Source organism: Sylvia atricapilla, chromosome 1, assembly GCF_009819655.1.
Source record: "Sylvia atricapilla isolate bSylAtr1 chromosome 1, bSylAtr1.pri, whole genome shotgun sequence".
NCBI lineage: Eukaryota > Metazoa > Chordata > Aves > Passeriformes > Sylviidae > Sylvia > Sylvia atricapilla.
Genome location: NC_089140.1, coordinates 62,014,762 through 62,036,944, shown reverse-complemented (window position 1 = coordinate 62,036,944; position 22,183 = coordinate 62,014,762). Strand labels below are relative to the sequence as shown.

Genomic DNA, 22,183 nt, shown 5'->3' with positions numbered 1-22,183 from the left:
GCAGCTCATCAGCCTGTCAGTTGCCTCTGATCTAGGCTCATTTGGACTGAATTACAGAACTGTAATTCCTACCACTGTTTATGTCATACGGGCATGCTGGTCACATTTTACCCTTTCTAGGAAATATTAAATATTGCAAACCAAGAGATTATGGATGCTTTCTTCACAAGGACATCTGCTTTTCTTGTGCCTTCTTCAGAGAAAAATAAATACAGAGATAATTGGTCTATATTGCACTTATAATCAAATGTAGATATTATATCAGTCTGGCATTTATTTTGCTTTATTATTTGGACTTGTTGGGGGGAGGTTGTTATCTGTTTGTTTTGTGGTCTTGTTTATTTTTTGTTCTGGGGTTTAATGTTTCTAAGACTAGGTCTTGGCAGAGTTTGTTTTATTTGCCTATGCATGCAAAAAAAGAGAAAATGCTGTTGGTAGAGGGGCTAAAACCTGATGTCATTAATTTGCCTCTCCTGAAAGGGCAGTTTTCCCAAACCATGGTTTGTCAGCATCTGTTGACGTTTGCTGTTGGTAATGAGCACTGCCAGTGAGAGTGTCACCCACAGAAATACCGTTCAAATTCTGTCAGATACAAACACGCTGGCCCTAAAGTGAACATGGTGAATTCCCACTCTGGCTGCTCCCACTCTGTCTTGCCGCACCTTCCCAGCTCTAGAAAGCAGACACATTCCTGTGTAATTTACGGATATAGTAGCTCTCATGGCAGTGACAACATTTTAATGCAAAGATATACAAGCATTTTGCCTCCAGGGCCTTGCGGGTATAGCACAAAGGACATTGAGAGCTACGTGTTGTGGTCATGGTAGCATGTAATGTCGTGAGTGTGCCCTCATCATGTATGACTTCTTGATGGTGTCTAGGAAGCTTTATTTAAAAAGAAGATGAAAAGTTCAAGCTCTCGCTTAAAAAATGAAAGGAAAATAAATGACATTGTCTATAAGCTAAATGAGCCATATTTTTGACTTACAAGCAGTGAATTAACTGCTAAATAAATGGATTGACACAATCAGAATGTAAATTGTAGGGAGGGGAAAGGAGAAGAAGGGAAATAATTTGGAGAATTTTAATGGTTCACAGTAGGTTAAACTCTTACTCCACCCACACTGACAAATAACCCCTTAAAAAGCCTTCTTATAGTAGTCACTGGGGGTACCAGATTAGGCTTTGAGTTTGAATCAGGCATGCATTCCTGCAATGAATCTCCTGACTGGTCCCACACCATGCTTTGGTTTTTAGTGTGGAGTGGTCTTGCAGCGTGCAAACTGGATTCCATTTAGATGAAACTCAGTTGTAGCATGTGCTCCAGCAGTACACTTACTGTGATCTAACCGTCCACAGTATTCATACCTTTGGGATCAAACTGAAGTTTAAATTAAACCCCACAGAAAGACATATAGTACAGGTACAGAATTCTCAGCACCATTAATTCTACCCTATAGATGCTCTTCTGGCTACAAAACTTGCCACTGAAGAGGCAAAGTGCTTGTCAGCACCTTTTCTCTGTTTTCACTCTTCTCAGACTGTTCCTCATGCTCAGGAAGTTCAACTGAACTGAGCTATCTGAAAGGTGTTCCAGCCAAGGTGAACATCCCCTGAGCTAGTCCCTATGAATGTGCACACAGGAGCTGTTGCATAATGAATCCGTGACAATCAGAGAGAGCTTAAAACCAGAAGGTGCCAAAATGGAGAGCTGAATTGCCATCAAAAGACCACAAATGTGTGAGGGGTTAAATCTGATGACATTTTTGTGCTTACACTTTGCAGACTGGGTTGTCCAGGCTCACAGCAATCTTAAGATATAGTTTCCTGAGAAGAAAATTAGGCCAGAGCACACATTATGTCTCTGACTGTGGCAAGTAGAAGAGCAAGGATAAGGAATTTACACAGTGGTTGTAGCTTCAGAAAATCTGGGACTCTTCCTGACCTGAAAATTTCATGTACATTATCAGGTTTAACCCGTCATGTACCTTTCTTCCATGAATTTGTATAATTTCTTTTTGAAATCATTTATGGTTTTGGCCTTGCAAGCATCCTGGGTAATGTGTTCCACAATTTCATTATCCAGTGTGTAAAAAAGTACTTCCTTTTGCTTTTAAGTCTGTTGCCTGATAATTTCATTATATGTCTTTACTTCTTATAATAGAAGAAAGAGGGAATTGTTATTCCTTGTTTACCTTTCCTAAGTAATCTTTAATTTCACAGACCTCTTTTATAGCCTTTTCCAACCACCTTTCTTCTGGTTTGAACAAAAAAATCCTATGCAATTAAAAAAAACCCAAACCCCCAGACAAACAGCAATCCAACCACTCTTCATCTGCATTAGCATTTTCACTCAAAGTGAGATCTGAAGTAACTACTTTCATGTACTGTACATTGCTTGCCTGCTTCTGGCTCTGCTAGATTAGAAGCTCTGCTCCAGGGTTGCTGTAAACCTGCTCCAAGTCCTACCAGAAACAGAAAGGTCCAACCCACCACTGATTCTGCTGTCAGCTTTGGCCCCCCACGTGTGGGAAGGACATTCAACCCAGCTGATTGAACTATACCTGGCCTGAAATTATTTCCTTTCAGGAGCAGAGCTCTCAACAGCAATTGCTTTGATCTGTCAGTCCACCCTTCAGCAGCAAATTACCTTCTAACATAGCTCTGACCTTATTCTCCCTGTATGGAAGCTTTATCTAAACCCCACTCATCCGTGTTGCCTGCTCTGTACTTTGTCTCAGTCTAGAAATTCCTCTTCATGATGGTGGGTGCAAAACAAAATATTTATACAATTTATACAATACATGTACTGATGCTTTCTCTTTTTTTGCCCTTTGATTTCTTTTCTACTAATTACTAACAGTTTATATGCTGTTTTAGCAGATGATAGGCACTGAAGGGATGTGTTCAGAGCCTTGTCCACATGACACAACATGTCTTTCCTGAGAGGTTCAAGCTCAGCCAGAACACACTCAGTGTATGTGTGCACACATACATGCTGTTTCCCTCCCTGTGCATGGTATTCACAACTGTCAGAATCAAATTTACTTCACCCTGTTATTTTCCAGCCACTCAATATGAGAAGATATATCCAAACTCTTTGCAGACAAATTGCATTTTTGCTGCCTTGAATTATTTAGTAGCATCAACATACTTTATTATTTACTGAGGCTTTCATCCTATTTTGTGAATATAGTTTCAGTATACACCACTGTGTGATTCCAGTAGACTTCCCTCCACTGTGAAAACTGGTCATATATTCCTCTGCTTTCTGTCTTTTACCAAGTTGCCACTCCTCATGGGAAACTTACCTTTTGATGTAAGGCTTCATAAAAGACCTTTTGGATATGCAAGTAAACTTTATCAATGACATTGTCCTTTTCTATCTGTTCGCTCTTTGAAGACCTTAATAAATTTTGATGATGTGAGTCCCTTCCTGAAAATCTTTGTTGACATCATAACAAATGTATCTGTATGTAAACTGGTTACTTTCTTATTCACAGTTGCTGTGAAACTCGGATGATTTGCTTGTAACTTTCGACCAGCTCCCCTGCAGAGCTTGTTTTGCAATAGTGGCCTCGCTCCTGTCTTTTTTTGTACCTTTGATATAAAAGCCAGTTTTGTATGTTTGACTTTCTTCAGAAGTTTGGGTAACACCACATGAATGTAAGAATTTACTATTGATTTTGACGATGTATTTTAAAACCTCTTCTACTGACATTTTGATATTAAACAGTTGCTCAGACTCACTCCTTCAGTTTTCATGTAGAAATTCCCTAAGCCTTCCTGTAATGAAATCTGATATAGAAATTAGTAGGGTTCTTGGGATTCTGGCTGAAGTCCCGTAGGTTTTGATTTGCAAAACTGCCTTAGATTCTTATTAATAGAAAAGCCTTATATCCCCACTAAAGTGTTATGGATCATCAGGAGTTAAAGAAGTTGCAGAGGAAAGAGCCCTGTTAGTTCAATTGTTTATTCTCCTTGTCTGCTCTGAGATCACTGTGGGGACTATACCAGATAAAGTTATCTGTGGAAACTGGGCATTCTCTTATCTCTCCTACACCCATCAGTGAAATACCAAGATATCTAGGAGACATTTAAAAGTAGAGATAAGTTAATATTTTTTCTGCCTTTTACTTCTTTTGCCATTTCCTTTACAGAAATCTTGTTGGAACTTTTCTTACTGAGAGTATATGTGAATAATTAAAAAAAAATAAAAATCAGTATCTATACGCCCAGTCAAGAAGAATTAATTGACTTTTCTGGTTCCTTTGCATAAGACTATGGCTATCTACTCCCAGGACTCTCAAGACTTTCGTTTTCAACTTCCTTCAAAGGTTCTGGGCTGCAGCTTCTCATGTTGTAGATGTTTAATCATGAATTACCAGCCAGCTGGAACAGCAGGAGTAGGAAAGTTCATACATACCCAGTGCTCCAGTTAGTCACTGTGAGAAGTGCACAGGAGCTCCGCTGTTTCCGTCTAATGCTGGCAGAGAAATTACCAGCAGCTTATCACCCCAGCAAGTTTTAAGGTAAGCTTAGTAGCTAAGAGTTGATACTGGAATATTTGTCATCAGCACTCAGGGGAACCATTCACACCTCGGATTTGTGTAAACTTTACATCTTAATGTGAAAAAACATATGCATCCAACACATGTAAAGCTGCATTTGAATTCAAATGAGATTAAGAAGTGGTTCCCTGACAGTTCTGCTTTTAGAAGTCTGTACCAATGCCTTGCTGATGATTTTTTTTTTCCTGGTCCCTAGCGATACTGAATGCCATTTACTGTGAACAGCTGAACCTGCAATGACAAAAGCAAGAACCTTGGCTGCAATGGTACAAGCCACTTTTGGCTATTGTGAATAGCAATTCCCATACATTTTTGCCATCCTTGTTTCTTAGGGCTAAGTTCAACAAACGACCCTTTGTGGTACTGATATGAATCAATGGAGACACATGTAAGTGGGAGATGACAATAACTGGAGAACCTTGATGACTAAGGAGCTGCTAGTTCAGGGACTCCCAAATAACAATGCAGCCATCTGGCCAGCCATTCAGCTGCCTGCTGTGAAGACTCGGCATTTAAAAATTGTGTTATCAACTTTACAATAAAGAAACAACCACTTGAGCATCCGCTTGCAGAGCAGACAGGACTAAGACATCCATTATTTAAAATATAACCCTTTCAGGCAGTTAGGAGTAGGAGGGGAAAAACCAGGATCTCTACCTGATCACTCAAGCTCCTCAGCATCAAGAAATGATAAGAGAGAGACAGTTGGAGTAGTTAATTCCAGTGCTTCATGTTGCTGAAGAAAAGTCAAATTGGTGGCGGTATGTTCTTTCCATCTGTTCCCCACTACCTTCTCCTCCTTCCAGAGGAACTTCTAGAAGTATTGTTTCCTACAAAATGCAGACAAGATGAAAGGCACTGCCAAAAGCCTACACCTTAAAAAAAATAGATTACTGAGTGTTGTTTGCTTAGGTGATGAAATAGAAACAATTTGATGGAAATAAAACAGCCCCTGGAAGTAGTTAGATAAACAAAGGTCTCTCCTGGTCTAAAAAACAGCCATACATGGTTTTGTGCTAAAATGGATGCTTTCCTCCTCAGTAAGCTAACAGAGAAATTTAAGGCAGCTTTTTTTCTCTTGATAAGTTGGAACAGTTGACATGCAATTGCCAGAGAAAATAAATTCCTCCCAGCACCATCCTTACAAGCAAAAACTTTATTTACTGAGTAGAAAATTCACTGGACATTTGGTGAAGCTGCTGTAAGAAAGCAGCCCCTTCTGCTGTTGTGTATCCATGATCTGCTCAATGCAGATAATCCAAATTTCCTTCTTGCTGGCATTTAGTTTTACTAATGCTTTAGATCTTCCTGGGTACACACTGTAAAATGCTGACAGACTGAAGCAGCCCACCAAAGTAACTTTTTCTTGTTATTCTGGGAGTGAGGTACAGGTTCATTAGCCATAAGCAGAATACTTGTAATGAGAGAATAACTGATATACAAGTATCGTAGGACTTGGCAAGTTTCAGGAAACTGTGTAATAGCATGCTGTGTGGAAAAACTGAGAGGTAGGAGACATGTGCATGTGATTTCAGTGATCCAGAATGTATCATTATACACAGAAACACAGAGGTGTGTATGCACATGCCTTACTATTGAACATCATTTATAACAGCCAAACAAAACCTTATCCATGAAAGTGCCTCTTTGTTCTCGAGTTTTTTCCCTCTTTGTTCTTGAGAGAAAAAACCCACCATTTTTTTACTCTCATAAATCATTTGCGTGATTTATGATTGCAACATATATACATTTACTGCGTACGTATTATGCTCCAGTGGAAAAGACAGGTCCCACATCAAGACTGAAGGTGAATCTCACTTCTGCTTTCATCCTCATGATCTATCAGTCAGCAGTAATTGTCAGTTATGAGAATGAGGTATACAGTTTCAAATTTGAAAAATCCACAGGAGCTCTCAGGACGGCTGTGCTTTGAGCCTTATAGTTATGACTGCTCCGTCACATTTCGTTGAACCTTGTGGATGTTCCTTATCCATCCTTCCTGAAAGATGAGGGTCCCATTTTTGGTGGTACGCTTTGGTGTGACAAGAAATGAATAAATCTGGTTATCTTCCCTTCTCTCCAGGTGAGATCTCTGCTGTTCTTTTTCCTTTGGAAACCTGTTTCTCACCCAGAGAAAAGTGAAGAGAGAGAGTGGGTGAACAGACACAGGGAAGCATAGAGGCTTCACAGACATATTTTTTTCTTTTCTCAGCAAGGTATCATCTGTTCCTCAAAGTACTTTATTTTCTCTTCAGCTTGCTTGGAAACATGGTCCAGACAAGGATCAGATGGTTTTTGTCAGCTCCAGGATGGATTATTGAGTTGTGTCACGTCTGAAGCTGAATGTGAACATAACATGCAAGTTTTGGCTGTTATGAAGTCGGCTGTGCACTTGCTAAAGAGTTCAAGTCTGTGCTCACATCTCTCCCTTACTGATTCCCAGAGAGCTTCCAGAAGAATAAAAAAGTTCAAGCCTTTGCTACATAGGACACACCACTTTGTTTTAGGAGCTCTGCTTCTCCTGGTCAGCAGATTTCAAAGCCCAAGGTGAGGTGTGAGAGGCCTGGGAGTCCTTCACTCCTTGCCATTGGGCCCCAGCTGTGATCTCCAGAAAGATCAAGGGAATCGTGAGTCTGCCTGGCTGCATGAAGCACTGAAAAAACAGCTTTAAGGAGCAGCTTTCTTTTATTCTTGCAGATCAGAAAGTCCTTTTATTCCCATGATTCTTCAACCCCAAACACAATTTTGACTTTCTAAATGCCAGAGTGCTAGATACCACAAAGACTACTGCTGTTGTGATTTTGTGTTAATGGGGTCTGTCGATGATGGGCAGCAAATATAAGACACATCTTAATGTAGAACAGTGATACCAAGTCTCCTTATATAATCTTCTTGTGCTTAATTTTGGTCTCCTGTGGAAACAGGCATTGTAGAGGCTTAAAAAAAGGATAGGGAGTTGATATGCATAAGGATGGGAAACCCTTTTACTCCTCGCTTCAAAGCTTAAAGGAAAAACACAGAGAATAAAAGAGAGTCTTCAGAGTCTATCTTCTGGCCTAAGGCAATGGAACAACCCTATAATAGGCTCCTTTTTTTTTTTTTTTTCCTCAGGCACCCTGGTAACATAAATGACTTCTGTCACAAGATCACATTTAGGGATGTGTGCTGTAGGATACCACAATCTCAAGGCCTGACTCTGAGTGGCAATGGAAAACCACCTAGTGCCTCACAGAGTTATTAATTCAGCTTGTGTCACACCCAGAAATAGCCAGATGTAGAATGTGCCATGAGGAGCTTTGGCAAAAATACTGCTTGACAACTGAGCTCTTTGCCCCAACAATTTCCCTAAAACTACCCATCGAAGATGAACAGACTTGATTTTTTTTTTTTTTTTTGTATTACTACCAGGAGGATACCTATGACTTTTAGTGGCTGAGTGTTTCTTGTTCCTGTGAGTCAGTAGTAGTGACTGAGGGCTGGGATACAAAGCCAAGAGAGTCGAATTACTGCAGTTTACTCAGTATTTTACCAGGTGTAACAGAACGTTGTATGACCTGTTTAAATAGTGGTGCAAGCACGCCCTGACTGAGACACACACACAGGAACTGTTTTAGAGCCGCCCTTCATGGGACCACGTTGTCATGCTGACAATTTGGGCCATCAGCTCCTCTTCCTGACGTGTCATGAACAACATTTGGGATGGCTGCTTCTACTCCAGTGCTCACTATTCCTTCACAGATGCATAACGCCCTTGAATCAAGCAGTATGTGGACGTCTGTGTGGGAGGGGGTGGGGAAGCATTTGGGATGAGTGGGACACCTTCATGGAGTACTGTATGTTAAATAACAGACTGAGAGAGGGAGTGATGAGTCTCTCAAGGAAGCATAAACACTATGTACTCATTAGAAGACTCATTATAAATAAAGTACAGGGAAGGTGCTCTGAGACAAAGCTTTTTCGTTGGTATTTATTAGGACAAAGAGCTCCTTTAACAGGGCAGCTGAAAAGCACTCTGCTGCAATCATTAATAGGCATTACCACTTTTACTGACTTCTTGGGAACAGTTTTGCCCTTCTCACTTCATCTGCATTAAAGGGACAGGCTCTTTATTCCATATTTATTCTGAAAGTACAAACCAGGCCGAGACTAGGAGGACGGAGTGAGAACCCCAAGAACTTTTACATGTCAGCCCAGTGGCAAAGTTTGGCTGATGGAGTGAAACACAGCAGGCTGCTGATAGATTTGGATAGGCTCTTCTGCGTGGATTTCCTCTATTTTGGGAGCTCCAACTGGGTACCTCAACCCACCAGAGGAAAAATATAGCAAAAAAGGGGAGTAGGAGAGAAAGAGAGGATCTCACTCTCTCAAGCTTCACTATGTATTTTATCACTTCTGCCAGACTGGAACAGAGTTGTCTGCTTTAACTAAGCACTGTGCTTCTAGGTTTCAAACCTCAAGGATGGTTGTAATCTGGCAACTGAAAATGGTAGCCATTTTTCTCTGTCAGGTTAAGATACCCTTCTTGAAGCTGTAGAACCTATCAGCCTGCTGGAATACAGCTGTGGTGAGTGTCATGGTTTGCTGTTTATACTTTTTAGGGGTTTTTTTCTTCTTCACAGTAGAATTATAAAGTCTGAAAACATTTTTCCCTGAGATTTCTTTCTTGTTTGCTGTAGGATTTTACCAGGCTATGCTTGATAAATGTGCATGGAAGGCTGAGCACTGCAAAGAATTTGCAATTTTTGCATTATGTGATCTTGAGCCAACACATGTGATGAGCATGTGGAAAGGGAGATATCAAAAAACAATTGTAAAGAGAAGGAAACTTTGTTATTTTCCTTTAAAAAACATGCACACATGACTTTGAATTGGCTGGTTCTCCTATCTGCACAGGCACATGCATATAGCAGTCCTGCTTTTCAGAAGGAAATGAAGCAGTTGACTTTTTTTTTTTCTGAAGGCCAGTGCCTGCCATTGCAAATGTTGCATCCCATAGAGGGTGTTGCCACTGCAGGACTGCACAGTCACCCCAGAAAAGTGTAGCTGAGACCAAGATCCAAGCCAAATTGAGAACTAGACCCAAATCCTAAGCTTCTGGGCCAGAGATACTTGCTTCAGGCCGTCCCAAAACTTTGAAGGAGTGGACATATGACAGCCTCTGTCCAGAGAGGTCTGTGTCAGGCACTGCCTGAGCACTGGCAGACAAGCACTGTGAAGAATGTGAACCTCTGTGCACCACAGCTTTTTGGTCCTTGTTATTCCCCAACTTCTTTTCTCCCAAGGTAAAGCACATCTGCTACCAATCAAACCCTTGAGAAGACTTTTTCTGCACTTCACCTTCTTGATCCTTCATGCTTCTATTTCCTCTTTGCTTACTTTCTCCTTCTCTCTTCTACTTCTGCTTGTGCAGTTCAACACTGCGAAGTCCTCACAGCCCCAGACATATGGGAGTGCTGGGTGAGATCAACAGTCCATCCTGCTCAGCACTTGCTTCTGATGAGGGCCAGAACTGAAAAGTTTAAGAACATGAAAAAAAAAAATGTGGACAGAAGTAACATCTTCGCCTTTTCATGTAGCATTATGTTTACTCTGCTGTTAATTTTCTCTATAGAGATGCTTACTTAGAATGATGAAAGTAATCTAGATTAATTGTCTGGTCTATAATTTCTCATTCTTATTGCTGCCACACAAAATAGGTATGTCTTTCTAGGTTGTTTGTACTATATATTTATTTAGGAAAAGTATTAACCATTCTGCTCCCCAAATTACTATCCTCAGCTGTCTGTAGTGAAGGTTAATGAGAGAACTGTCAAAGTCAGTATTTTGTGAGTTTTGCCTTTGTGAGAAACCTGCAGCTTTTTGGTCAAAGGTTTTTCTTTTAAATTCATGAACTTAAAGAGTGCATAACACTCTTACAGCTTAGTTCATCTGAAATCAGGCTCATATAAATTTAGATTATACAGACAAGAATCAATGCAAGGTGTCATCAAAGTCAGCCAATGTTAAACTGAACGGAGAGTGAACACATTGTGCTTTACACCAGCTTAATCACTGGTTTAAAAATTAAGTTAGATTGAACTCCTGTGATCACCTTGTAAAGAAAGGTCTTTGTCTTATCCCTCTGGGCTTTAGCTGAAACAACAGGACCAAAACAATGAACGTTTTTTAGATTTCTCCTTGTGCGTGTATTTCTTTCAAGATCTTTCTGTTTTACAGGGTAGAGACCCTGGGATGTTTTAAGAAAGGCACATGCAGGTGGTACAACACAGCCCCATGTAGCAGCACTTGCTTCAAGCAAAGTAGCTCAGGTACTGTATGACATGTACCTGCATGTCATACATGCAAGGTACATAGCCTCCTGGAGGGATATGTCCAACCTAAGGAAGCCAGGTTATACCTGACTTAAAAGGCACAGCTAGGTAGGACTGTGGGCTGTGTGGCATCCTAGAGGTACATGGCATGAGGAAATGTGGATAAGCATTTAACCCTATTCTTACTCACTTCCCATTTTCTGCTGCTGACTGCTGGGATCCGGGTAGGAACTGCAGGATACTTGCTGCCATTCCCTGTAACACAGGCTGAGCTCAACACCTCCTGGAGCAAGTGGAAAATCCCCTCAGATCTTCTTCCCTAATTGATAAAGATTTCTGGAGGAGGTCGATTTCTCTTCTGGATGCTATAGAAGGGGCTCAGTGTTTGGTTATTTTACAAAATGTCTTTGAATTTTAATTTGAAGAACAAACCTAAAAAGAAAAATGCAAGAGAGGTTTGCCTCTCTCCTCAAAAGGTCTCCAAAAACTTTCAGCCATGGAAGAACTGGAGGAGCTTTAACTGCATCTAATGTCCCAATTGCCTACAGCACTGTTACAATCAACACCATCCTCCTTCTAAACAAACCAAGCAGAAAAAATCCCCACAAATTCCAAACAACCTTCCTTACAGCAGGCCTGTGTTGAGAATTTAACTCCCTCGGAAATGAATCTGGACACCTTCCCAGATAATGTATCTAACCCTCTAACTCCTATCTCAAGGATGAAGTTGATCATAGAAGAACTGTAGAGGACTGGTGAGTTATTCTCAGTGTTTATCAGGGCAGCACCTGGAGGTGATCTGATCTTCCTGCCTCCTCAAAAAAATAAATCTGTCTTCCCTTGGCTAGCTCACAAATCTGCACTCAAACCCTTCTGTGCCAAACATGTGCAGGTGTACAGTATGTGTGTTACTACTGAGCCATCTGCAGCCTCCCCTGCACGGCAGTTGTTGTACTTTGGAGTTCCTTTCCCAACCAAATGGAAGTCCGCAGAACAGTTTCAATAGCACAAATTAAGAAGCTAATACTTTCTCACAGTGAGATCAGCTTTGCATGAGCTCACGTTGCAGAAACAGATTTTTCTCTCATCCTGCTTGTCTCACTAAAGAAAATATATGACAGGCAAAGGAAGTGATAGTGTAGGATCCACCTTTATCACCCGCACAGGGTATTTGCTGTACAGGCTCTCCCAGTGCAGGGAGACAAATGCTAAGATTAATTTTTACCTGAGGGTATTTGGTCAGCTGGTCAAAGCATCCTTATCTAACAGCACTGAGGATGTGTGTTCCCCCCAGACCTGGCCCCCTCAGCAGAACCACACCTGATCTCAAGACCACACTGAGCATCCACCATCAGATGCATGAGACATTACTGCTTACCACTTCTCTGCCAAAAAGCACTGGCGTCTCCCCTGTCCCTTAGCCCCTTCAGACTGTGACACACATGGCATTACTGCAAGCAAACAATGCAGCCCCTGTGTTTGTAAGGGAAGGAAGGCTGCAATGTGTCCATGAAACCAGAAACATCACCCTTTCCAGCTCTTGTTCCAGTTGGTGCAACAGAAAACATCAACATGCCCTCTGTGTTTTCTGCAAACCTCAAGGAGCTGCCAGCCAACACGCTGAGCTGGTGAAATTGATGACTGACTAGATGAACAAAAGTGCACTTTGGGGACCTCCCCATAGTCTGTCATTCACTAATGTTGTCCTCCCCCTGACTTCTGTGGGCTTCCTGGGGAGCCAGCTGTTCCCCACATGTAGGTCGGCAGCTATGTGGTGTTTGTGAGTGTAGGCACAGCTGTGAGTGGTGAACCAGAAACAGGTGAAGAACTTGTCCTAGTGCCAGCAGGAGGTACTACAGATGACATGTAATCTGGAGGCTTTCTGAAGCATCTAGGTACTTCTAGCCTTAAGTGGCTTTGGGCCCCCAAAGCTATGCCCAGCAGACATAAAGAATGCATACTTTTAAAAAAACCCCAGAAACAGTGATAAACTTTTAGCCCCACTGAGTCCCTCTTTTTCAGAAATGTCTTCCTAAGAAAAGGCAAGTAGAAACTTTCCTCTGTTAATGGTTCTTCTAGCACCTCTATGTGCCTTTCGCACCACTATTTAAGACAACCTCACTGCAGAAGCACACTTTGCCTGTGCACACACATGTCCATGTTCACAAAAAGAGTGGAAACAATCACTGTATGAACATATCAGTGTCTGACCGCTTCAAAAGAAGTGTTAGGTGAACACAGTGGATTTCTACTCCTCATAATTTCAAGAGCTTTTTTAAAACTTGCCTATTTTTCATGTTGTATGGTTCTGTATTTTAGAAAGAGGGACAAAAGAATTGGTTAGGTTGTATAATTTCATGACATGGCAAAGAAGAAGTTTGGGATATGGAACACTGTGTCAGTGGGAGAAATATGTTAGCTCATATTTTTCTGAGGTACAAATGTTTACACTCGTAATTTTAAAGTGAGCTGCACAGGAAAGGTGTGCTTTCTCAAAGAGTCTAAAAGTTACACCCAAAAATTAACTGAGATCTTCTTCTATGTGTGTTGCATAAATAATCTGAAGAGCATAATATTTAATGTAAGGAATTGAGCTGTTTACATAAGTTTGAGTTGCATTGGAGCACGTACTGCACTGGTAGAAATACTGCCTGTATTTGCTGAAACAATAGAGGGATTTTCAGCCAATGCCTCTGCTGAGTGTGGAGGAATTAGGCCTTTGCTTCTCCCAGTGCCTACAAAGTACTGAGTGTCTGCATCTCTTATAAAGTCACCAATGTCTCCAATTCTAAGAAAGCTCTTAAAGTCTCTTCGGTTCTAGTTTGTATTCTCTTTGGTTTTTTGTTTTCCTCCCACACTTCCCCTCCCAAGCTTCCTTTTGCATGTTAGTGCCAAAACAGAACAAGAAAAGGGAGAAAAGTGGCTCCAAACTGGCATTTAATTATTTCAGATTTTTTTTTTTTTGTAAATGCATTTTATAAGTTTTGGTGTGTGTTCCTTCTACTAAAAAGATTTACTAATCCCTCTGGAATGAAAATTATTCAAAAAATGTCAGTTCAAAGTTATTCTGAGGAGTAATTAGCAGCCATAGCCAGCTCTTAGAAATATCCATTTACGCCAAATCCTTCTGCACAAAACTTTCTAGTGACTAATTGTGTCTGCAGTTCTGACCTTGGATAGATACTCTGTTCACCGGTGGTCTCTACAGTCAAGCAGACATTAATCTCCTGCAAACATCAATATTTTTGTAAAAATATTATCTTCCCTCAAAAAAATATTTATGATTCTGGGATTTACAAAGGCCTAAATTTGTTAAAATCACCACAACATTGTTTATGGCTTGACTACAGAGTTATTTCCCTGCAACAATCAGGTGTTATTCCCACAGAACTTCTTGGTTGTCCTTGGCTCTGCCTCAAAAGAAAACACACCCTCCATGAGGCAGAGATGCAGGAGTAAACATTTGGCAGGGGTACATTTCTTTTCAACCTGCTCCCTCTGTGTGCAGTCAAGGGTTTTATTTTATCAAAGGTACTGTATTCCTTCCAATGAACCTGAACACTCTGCTGTCTCACTGACATCAATCTGGCAGTTTCGTTGTGAATGATATCAGTGTCATTCCCACCTAGAGGAACTGTCCGTAAAAGTGATCAGTGGCATCAGTTTCCAAACAGAGTGAAGACAAAGGCTTGTCTCACTTATAAGGCATTTTCCAACATGACAGTTGTCAAAGTGCCTATTTCCCACTGTCTAGTGTGCACTTTGTTTTCATTTTTTAAGTGAACTCCAGTCAAAGCATTGATATGCATGCATGCTGTATACAAAACTGCCTATGAAAAGGATCCTTTGCTTTGAGCCTCCCTGGGATTCACAGAAGCTGATCTCAGTTGCATATACAGAGGAAACCAGACTGGGATCAAAAAATTTCATCCTCACCCATGAAATTTCCACTTTTTAAATGCTAAGGATAGAAGATGGTCATTCTTCTTTTTTCTTTTTTTCCAGGAGAGCACTGTAGTATTCTGCAAAAGGCAGGAATTCAGAGCTTAGCCACATTTGGGAAGCCAAAGCATTACTTTAATGGAAGAAGTGATCAAATTAGCCGAAGAAACCTAACTATGACAGATGCCATCTCGACTGAGCAGTTTACAATTTACTACCACAGAAGGAGCGCAGAGGAAGGTGAATGCTGACAAAAGAGCATTCTTTTCCAAGCTAACTGCTTTTGAGATGAATGTCAGCTCCTTACTTTATAATGAGACATATCTATAAATCCTTTATGCGAGAGGTTAATAGGAGCTGGCAGTCTCTTGACTCGTGTGGTTCGTTCTGTGCTACAAGGGAAGAGCCATGGTCGGCACGTTGACAGAAATGAGCCTAAGTGCCAGGAGTCAAAACTGGTATCCCCCACAGTGATTAGATGGCACATTTGATATATGCGAGAGCAGGACAACTGACAGATAGCTGTGGAGGTGGCAAGCCCTTTATATATAGTAACTACTTCAGCTCCTTAGAACTGAGCTATCCCAATAGCTGCATATGGTTTTTAAGAAGCCCTAAAAACCTACAGCCAACCACTGTAATGAATTCAGGGGGTAGTTTAATGGAAATCTCAAGAAGGAATGTAATTAGATGAAGTCAATTAGGCTGCTTGGGGATTTCTAGCTGCTGTTGTTGCTATCTGGGAACCCTAATAGGACGATTAGGATTAACTGAAATCAGCCTGATTGATTAGGGCATATAAACCTACATATGCCAAATTCCAGGGGGACGGTGTGCTTGAGCTTGAATCCATCTGGAGCTATGAGTCAAGAGCATGAGTTTACTTTGCTGGCCTTGGAGAAAGCGACAGATCAAGACTGCACATACACAACAAGCAAAGCCAGGCAGTGACACAAAAAGGCTGCTAGGGAAAGGAGTGATTTTATCTGTTATGGCGGTGTATGTGAAGGCCATCCAGTCTATCCTGCGGAAGTAAGACTAAGACTAAGCAAATCTTCTCCTTTAAAAAAAAAAAACGTGTGTATAACAAAATAAATCTATGTATCCTGTGTGCAGCTTTTTAGGCTCAAGTCCTTACTCAGTATGGCTGAGTGAAATTGCCAGGAAGTCAGAATTACGTTATTACTTGCAGTTCTGTTCATTTCAGAGCCAAATTTGCAAACGTGAATTCAAAGGTGCTAGAAAAAAACTGTCAGTGAGTAAATCCTGATGCTTCTGTGTCATGGGTCGAGCACACAAATGCTTATTTGCATACATTTAAAATCCAATCTATGCTGTGCAGGGAACCCCCACCTGCAACCTTCTTAGAGGACAGCTGAGTTATCTTGCCAGTTGTTGTAGAGAAAGATCCTTATGGCCACTAAAGAGTTTCAGGAATAAAGGCTGGGGAGAGAGGGGAGTTGAGGAGAAAGAGCAGAGAAGAGGAGAGGGGACAGACCAGATCTCTGTTATTCAAAAAAGCTGCTCCAAAGCAAGATAAAACAGTGCAGGCAGGAGCCTAAGGGATCTGATCCCAGTCATTACCACTCATGCGAGGGAGAGGATATGTCAAGGGTAGGGAACGTCTTGGGGGACCTGCAATATGGTAACTCACTTTCAGCTAAGTGGAGAACAACAGCTTTAGCTGTACAGTTTAATAACAGGCTAGGCCACTTTGTGCACCGGCAGGGCTGTTAATGCACAGTAGTCTGCCTTTCATTGTTAGGAGAGGAACCCCGCAGCTCCCATTTGACAGCCAGGAGTAAAATTATTTTGCCGCTAACATTTCTCTTTGGCATGAGGCAGTGGGGTTGCGCATTGCACTCATCCTGCCTGCAGCTCCCTGCACCTGCAGCTCCCTCCCCACAACACAGGAAGGTTCCCATGGGCTTGGAAGCAAGGGATTTTTGCTTTCCTCCTGTGGCTCTCATGCTATTCAGCTCTATTTGGGTGGCATACCCGCCTGTGTACCATGGCTGCCAGCTGTGGAGTGCTGTGCAGCATCCTGGAGTGCCTCCAATGGTATTTTGAACAATTAGTAACCAGCCCGGCATGATCATATCCTAATGAATTACTGAACTGCTTTCTTCTGGTTGAATACTGGGCTAAATGCTGAAAGAAAGTGGACACCTGCAGATTGTATTGGCCAAGACCTGTCAGTGAGAATTTGCCTGAGTTAGGACCACAGGACTTGCCTCAAACCTTCCCAAATACGTCCCATATTGACCTTAATATTGTTAATTTCTCATACTGTTGTAGGAGGCATGCTTCACACACAAGCATCCCACAAGCAATTCAAAGAAACAGAGGCCCCTATCATAACACCAAATGCCACAATCACTAAATGGCACTCTCCTTAGTTACTTGTTGACCCGTGAAAACATTTCCATTAATGGGGCTTTATTAGGAAATGACAGGGAGATGAGGATTTTCCCAGTACCCCTACCTTGCCCATACTATCAATAATCGAGCTCACATATTCACAAATCCAATGTTAATCTTCCAAGAGAAAAGTCATTAGGAAAAAGAGATACACAGAGAAAAATGTCTGAATGTCTCCAATTTTTTTTTGTATCTCTTGCTCTAGTTTTCAACCTCTTTACCAATACTTTAATTTGAATGCTTATAAAAATGCCACTGAACACTCTTGAATTAATTTTATTCAAAGTACTTGCTTCACTAAAGAACATTTTATAATATTTCCAGTAAAAATCTTAACAAAAAAAATTGGTGAAAAATATGAAAAGAAATCTCCCTTGAATTCTGCTCAGTAGATCTATTTTGCTATCATCCCCCAACAAGTGAGAAATCTTTTCCCTTTTCATAAATGTTTCACATGTAGGGGTCTGACTTGGCAATAGGTGCAATCATACAGGTAATTCTTTTAGTAAAACAGATCACCTCTGACAGAAGATACTAGTGTGTTTTGTATCCTACAGCAAACCAGTTATAACTGGCTGGGGCATCTGCTAACAGAGATCTTTTTTGTGCTGCCTTTCTGGTGTGCTATAATGCTTTTCATAATCTATTTTTAATTTTTTTTATTGTACCTGGTTTTCCGGAAGATTTCATCTGTACCAGAAATGGTTTGATTCTTCATTTTTCATTCTAGTTTAAAAAACTAAAATCACCATATTTCATGCAGTTAATGTCATTTTTCTTCACAATGAATCCCAGTGTCTGAAAATCCTGGATTAGGAAGAGAGACTGCAGCCAGCACTTGCTTCTGTCGCTAGACCATTTCACAGCTTCTTTCATATGCTGTAAGTTTTCACAAGATTCGATACAAAGTCTGTGAGACTTGAGGGGAAAAATACAGGATTGTTTTTAACATGGTGGCATTTGACCAAACAGGAAGGAGGAGGAGGGGGAATGTGAAAGTCAAAAGTGTAATAGAGGCTGGAAATTCTTGAACAGATGTAGCAGGTGTAAACATGTTTCCTTATTTTGGTTCCTGGATTTAACATCCTCCTACAAGACTTCAGTGTGCTCAGAAAAAAGGTTATATGTGCAGATGGTAAACTGCTAAAATGCCCAGAAGGTTCAAACTCATCTGTGCTTGTGAAGACAGGGAGAATTTCCCATCGTCTGACTCACAGGTGTTTGGAGCACTCCGAGTCGGAGGCAGGTTCGGCAGTGCCGAAGCACGGCAGCTCTTTGCTTAAGCAAATGCCTTTGGTTGTATGCTCGAAACGTGCAGGCTCTGTTTCTTGTGATGTCCAAGTGGCTAAGAACATTAGGAGAGCTCTCTGGAGCAAGGAGGTGGGGAGAGACTTTTTGGCATGTGGTCCACACAGTCATTACAAATTGAGGCTCTGGGCTGTTGCTGTCCCTGGGCTGCTGCTCTCTCTTCCTGACACATTGCGCTGCCTCGGGTCACTGCCTCACTGCTTGCCTGCCCATTGTAGTTTTGATCATACATTCCCTTTTGGCACAGGACGATTATTTTCTGCATTCTGCTAGGTCCTCTTCCCGTTTGTCCCTATTAGTCTGTGGCCAGCACAGGAGCGAAAAGAAGCAGGTGTCTTAAACGCTTGGCTGACACGCTAGAATGGGGACGCACCGGGGACAGCTCTGGCTGTGTGAGCAGCGCTCACAGCACGCTCTGACCGGCCGTGCACAGCACTGACAAGCAGCGAGGAAGCAGGGACCCGCCTCCGAAAGTCTTGCTTGTTATTAATAACAAACATACCTGTCAGGTTGTGTGGAGGGAACGACGATGACACCAGCACAAGGTGGAGAAAGAACGGGGGCACTGCCTCCGCAGGTTCGCCCTCAACCCAGCATTGCCCCGCAGACCCTGTTCAGGCCACCGCACCTGTCTCCATCACCGTGTCCAGCTGAGGCCACCCCTCCTCCATGTCAGCTGTCCCCATGCCCGTGATGGCTGGCTCCTTGTCTCCAGCTGTAAATTGGTTGTGTCAGCTGAACAGCTGGCCTTGCACACGATGGACAGCCTGCACTAGCATTCCTTCAAATGTCCTGCAGGGTCGAAAAGAGCCTGCCAGCACCTCCCTGAGGAGCAGCTGGCTCAATCTGAATCTAGGTGAGATGCAAGCTGCGCTGATGGAAAAAGAGAAATAGTTGCCCACTACTTCCTCCTCCAGAACCCCGCTAATTTCACCAGGCTCTTAAGTAAGTATCAAACCCATCTGCCAGACGCATAGACTAGGAAGGGGTTGAACAGCAAGGTGGCAAACTTGTGGGTGACACAATGTTATTTAGGGTAGCAAAAGCACGGCACATGACAAAAACATAATCTCATGATACTGAGTAATTGGATGATAAAACAGAGGGAAGGCAACATAGATATGTGTACTGTAATGCCAGTGGGAAAAGCAGACTTTACGTACAGAGCTGAGGGTGCTGGAGTCACCATTAGCTCTCAGAGAAGAAATCCTTGAAGAGCTGTGAGATCTAGACATATTTATGAAAATGCCAGATCCATTCTCAGCAGTGTTCAAAAAAAGTAAATCAAATTTTAGAATTGAGTATGGAAGAAACAAAGCTAAAAACACTGCTGCATCCTGATATAAATATGTCTGATGTGCCTACACCCTGAAAAGGCTGTTGTTCAAGCCTACTAGCTCCAAAAATGGTAACTCTAGGGCCAGAGGAAGGTCCAGGCAGTGACATGGCTTCTGTACTGGGATTTCAAAATAGATTAGGAATACATATCTGAAAAATCAAAATGTGAGGGAGGACATGAGAGAAATCTGTAAAATCATGAATGGCACCGAGAAGGCAAATAGGGAATGATTGTAATTGACTCTCATACCACAAGAACTAGGAGCATCAGATGAAATTATTAGGCGGCCTGTTCAAAACAAACAAAATAAGGGCTCTTCTTTAAAACTCTGTTTTGTTGGAGTGTGCCACTAATTGTCACAGGATGCTGCAATGTCAAAAATTGATATGGGTTCAAAAAGCAATTACACAAATTCATGGAAGCAAAAATCCATCAAGGGCTATTAAATTTAAAGATACCACATCTGTCTCAGGGAAGTCCCTGAGCCACAGCTTGCTGGAGTTTGGGACAGCATGCCAGGGAACTATCACTGTGTGCTTACCCCTCTCTTATGCTGTTCCCCAGGCATCAGCTGTTGTTTATGTTTGAGACAGGCTATTGGGCTGGATGGACTTGTCTCAAACCAGCATGGCTGTTCTTATGTTTGGATGCCAGGAAATTAATTTTTCCACATCCAGTCTGTCGGAAATGATGCCCTTTCTTTCATACAAGGACTTGGGTAGGGTGATTTGGGAATTTGTTACATCTAGATTATTTTAATCACCTGTAATGGGAACTTGAAGACTGAGGCAACACAGACATTGCTCTGAGCAGGATTGGTAGCACATCTCCAAAGCATGAGAAAAAGCAGGGCGTACAGGTTTCACTGCTCTTAGACTCCCTTCACATGTTAATTCCAGACCTAGTGCCTACTCTTCAAAGCCTGAGTAGACAGGGCTTCACCAATAACCCGAAATTAATCAATCCGAAATCTCTGAGATACATTTGGGGGTCCCACTTCTGTTAGGACTGGAGCAAACTGCAGAGGCTTATGACAGCCTAAAATCTCACCATCAGCCTGTGCCAGACAACCGAAGTTTTCCTCCTTATTTATTTAAAATGTAGATACATTCTAAGATGAAGCCTAGACTGTTTTTTTTTTTAGGTTTTCACCACCCACCAACGTGTCTAGCTGTGACCCATTCCCTATGGCCAGCCACTCCACGATGCCGTTTCACACACGAACTCGGGGCTGCAGATCCTTTATTCCAGCGGCACAGGTCTCCTTTGCAAGGTGCCGGCTGAGGAGAACCTGAGGGGCAGTGGCAACCTCCCGGTGCCCACTCCTCAAGGTCGGCCTTTCCCGTCCATTATCTCCCAGAGCAGCGTGGCCGCAGAGCCCCGATCCTGCAATCCTGCAATCCTGCAATCCTGCACTTGGCGGGCGCTCAGAGCTCACTCCGATCCGGTTTTGCCTGCGGGAGGACGGTACTGATCAGCCTTCCGCGGGAGAGTCGTGTTGGGAGACAATGGGCCCGCCTGGCTGGCAGCTTACCGCTCTCCCAGAGCCTTCTGACCTTTAACGGGGGATGTCCATGCAACGATTACTGGTAAATTCCGTAAAACTGCACTAATACGAACAATAAAAACAACAACAACAACAACAGGGGGTTTGTTTTGATTTTTTATTACCGTTACCACTACCCCAGCTGCCGAAGCAGGCAGGCCCGTGCCCGGCGCTCTCCCGGCGCTGCCGCCCCCCGCCGCCTCCAGGGGGAGCCCGGCGGCCGCGCCTCCGCCGCCTGAGGGGCCGGGGGGCGGCGGGGCCGCGCCGAGGAGGGCGGGCACGATCCCTCCCTTTGCTTCAAAAAAATAATACCTCCTTCCCAGTTAAAGATCTTGCCTTTTCTTAAGGCCTGAGGAGAAAGCTCCGTCCCATCTTCCTCGCCCCAAGCACTCCTCATTGCCCTGAACGCCCCCCTTGCACCCAGCACGCCCTCGTTGCCAGCGGCTTCAAGAACGCGCCGGAGCAGTTCCCACTCGGGGGGTTTTTGAGGGAATCTCGGCGTGTTGAGGAGGCGTGGGTTGGTTGTCAGGGGGAGGAAGGGCGAGGCTGGGGAATGGGCGGAACATTTCTCCAGCTCTCTGAGGTGGTGTGGGTTATCCTCCCCCACACCCCATCGCCGAAAAGAGATTGCAGGCTTAGATATCGGATGTATTTTTTTATTATTATTTTTTTTCCCCGGTCAGTTTTTTGCCACACCGTTGTATGTAAATATTGTAGGGAGAATAAGTTGTTAAGTATCAGTAGC

General features: G+C 42.6%; 1 long non-coding RNA gene across 1 annotated transcript in view; it reads left to right on the top strand.

The window, feature by feature from the left end:
* LOC136367534 (uncharacterized) overlaps window positions 1-22,183 on the top strand; it is a 313,961-nt gene that overhangs the window by 159,596 nt on the left and 132,182 nt on the right. The gene's annotated exons all lie outside the window — the stretch shown is intronic.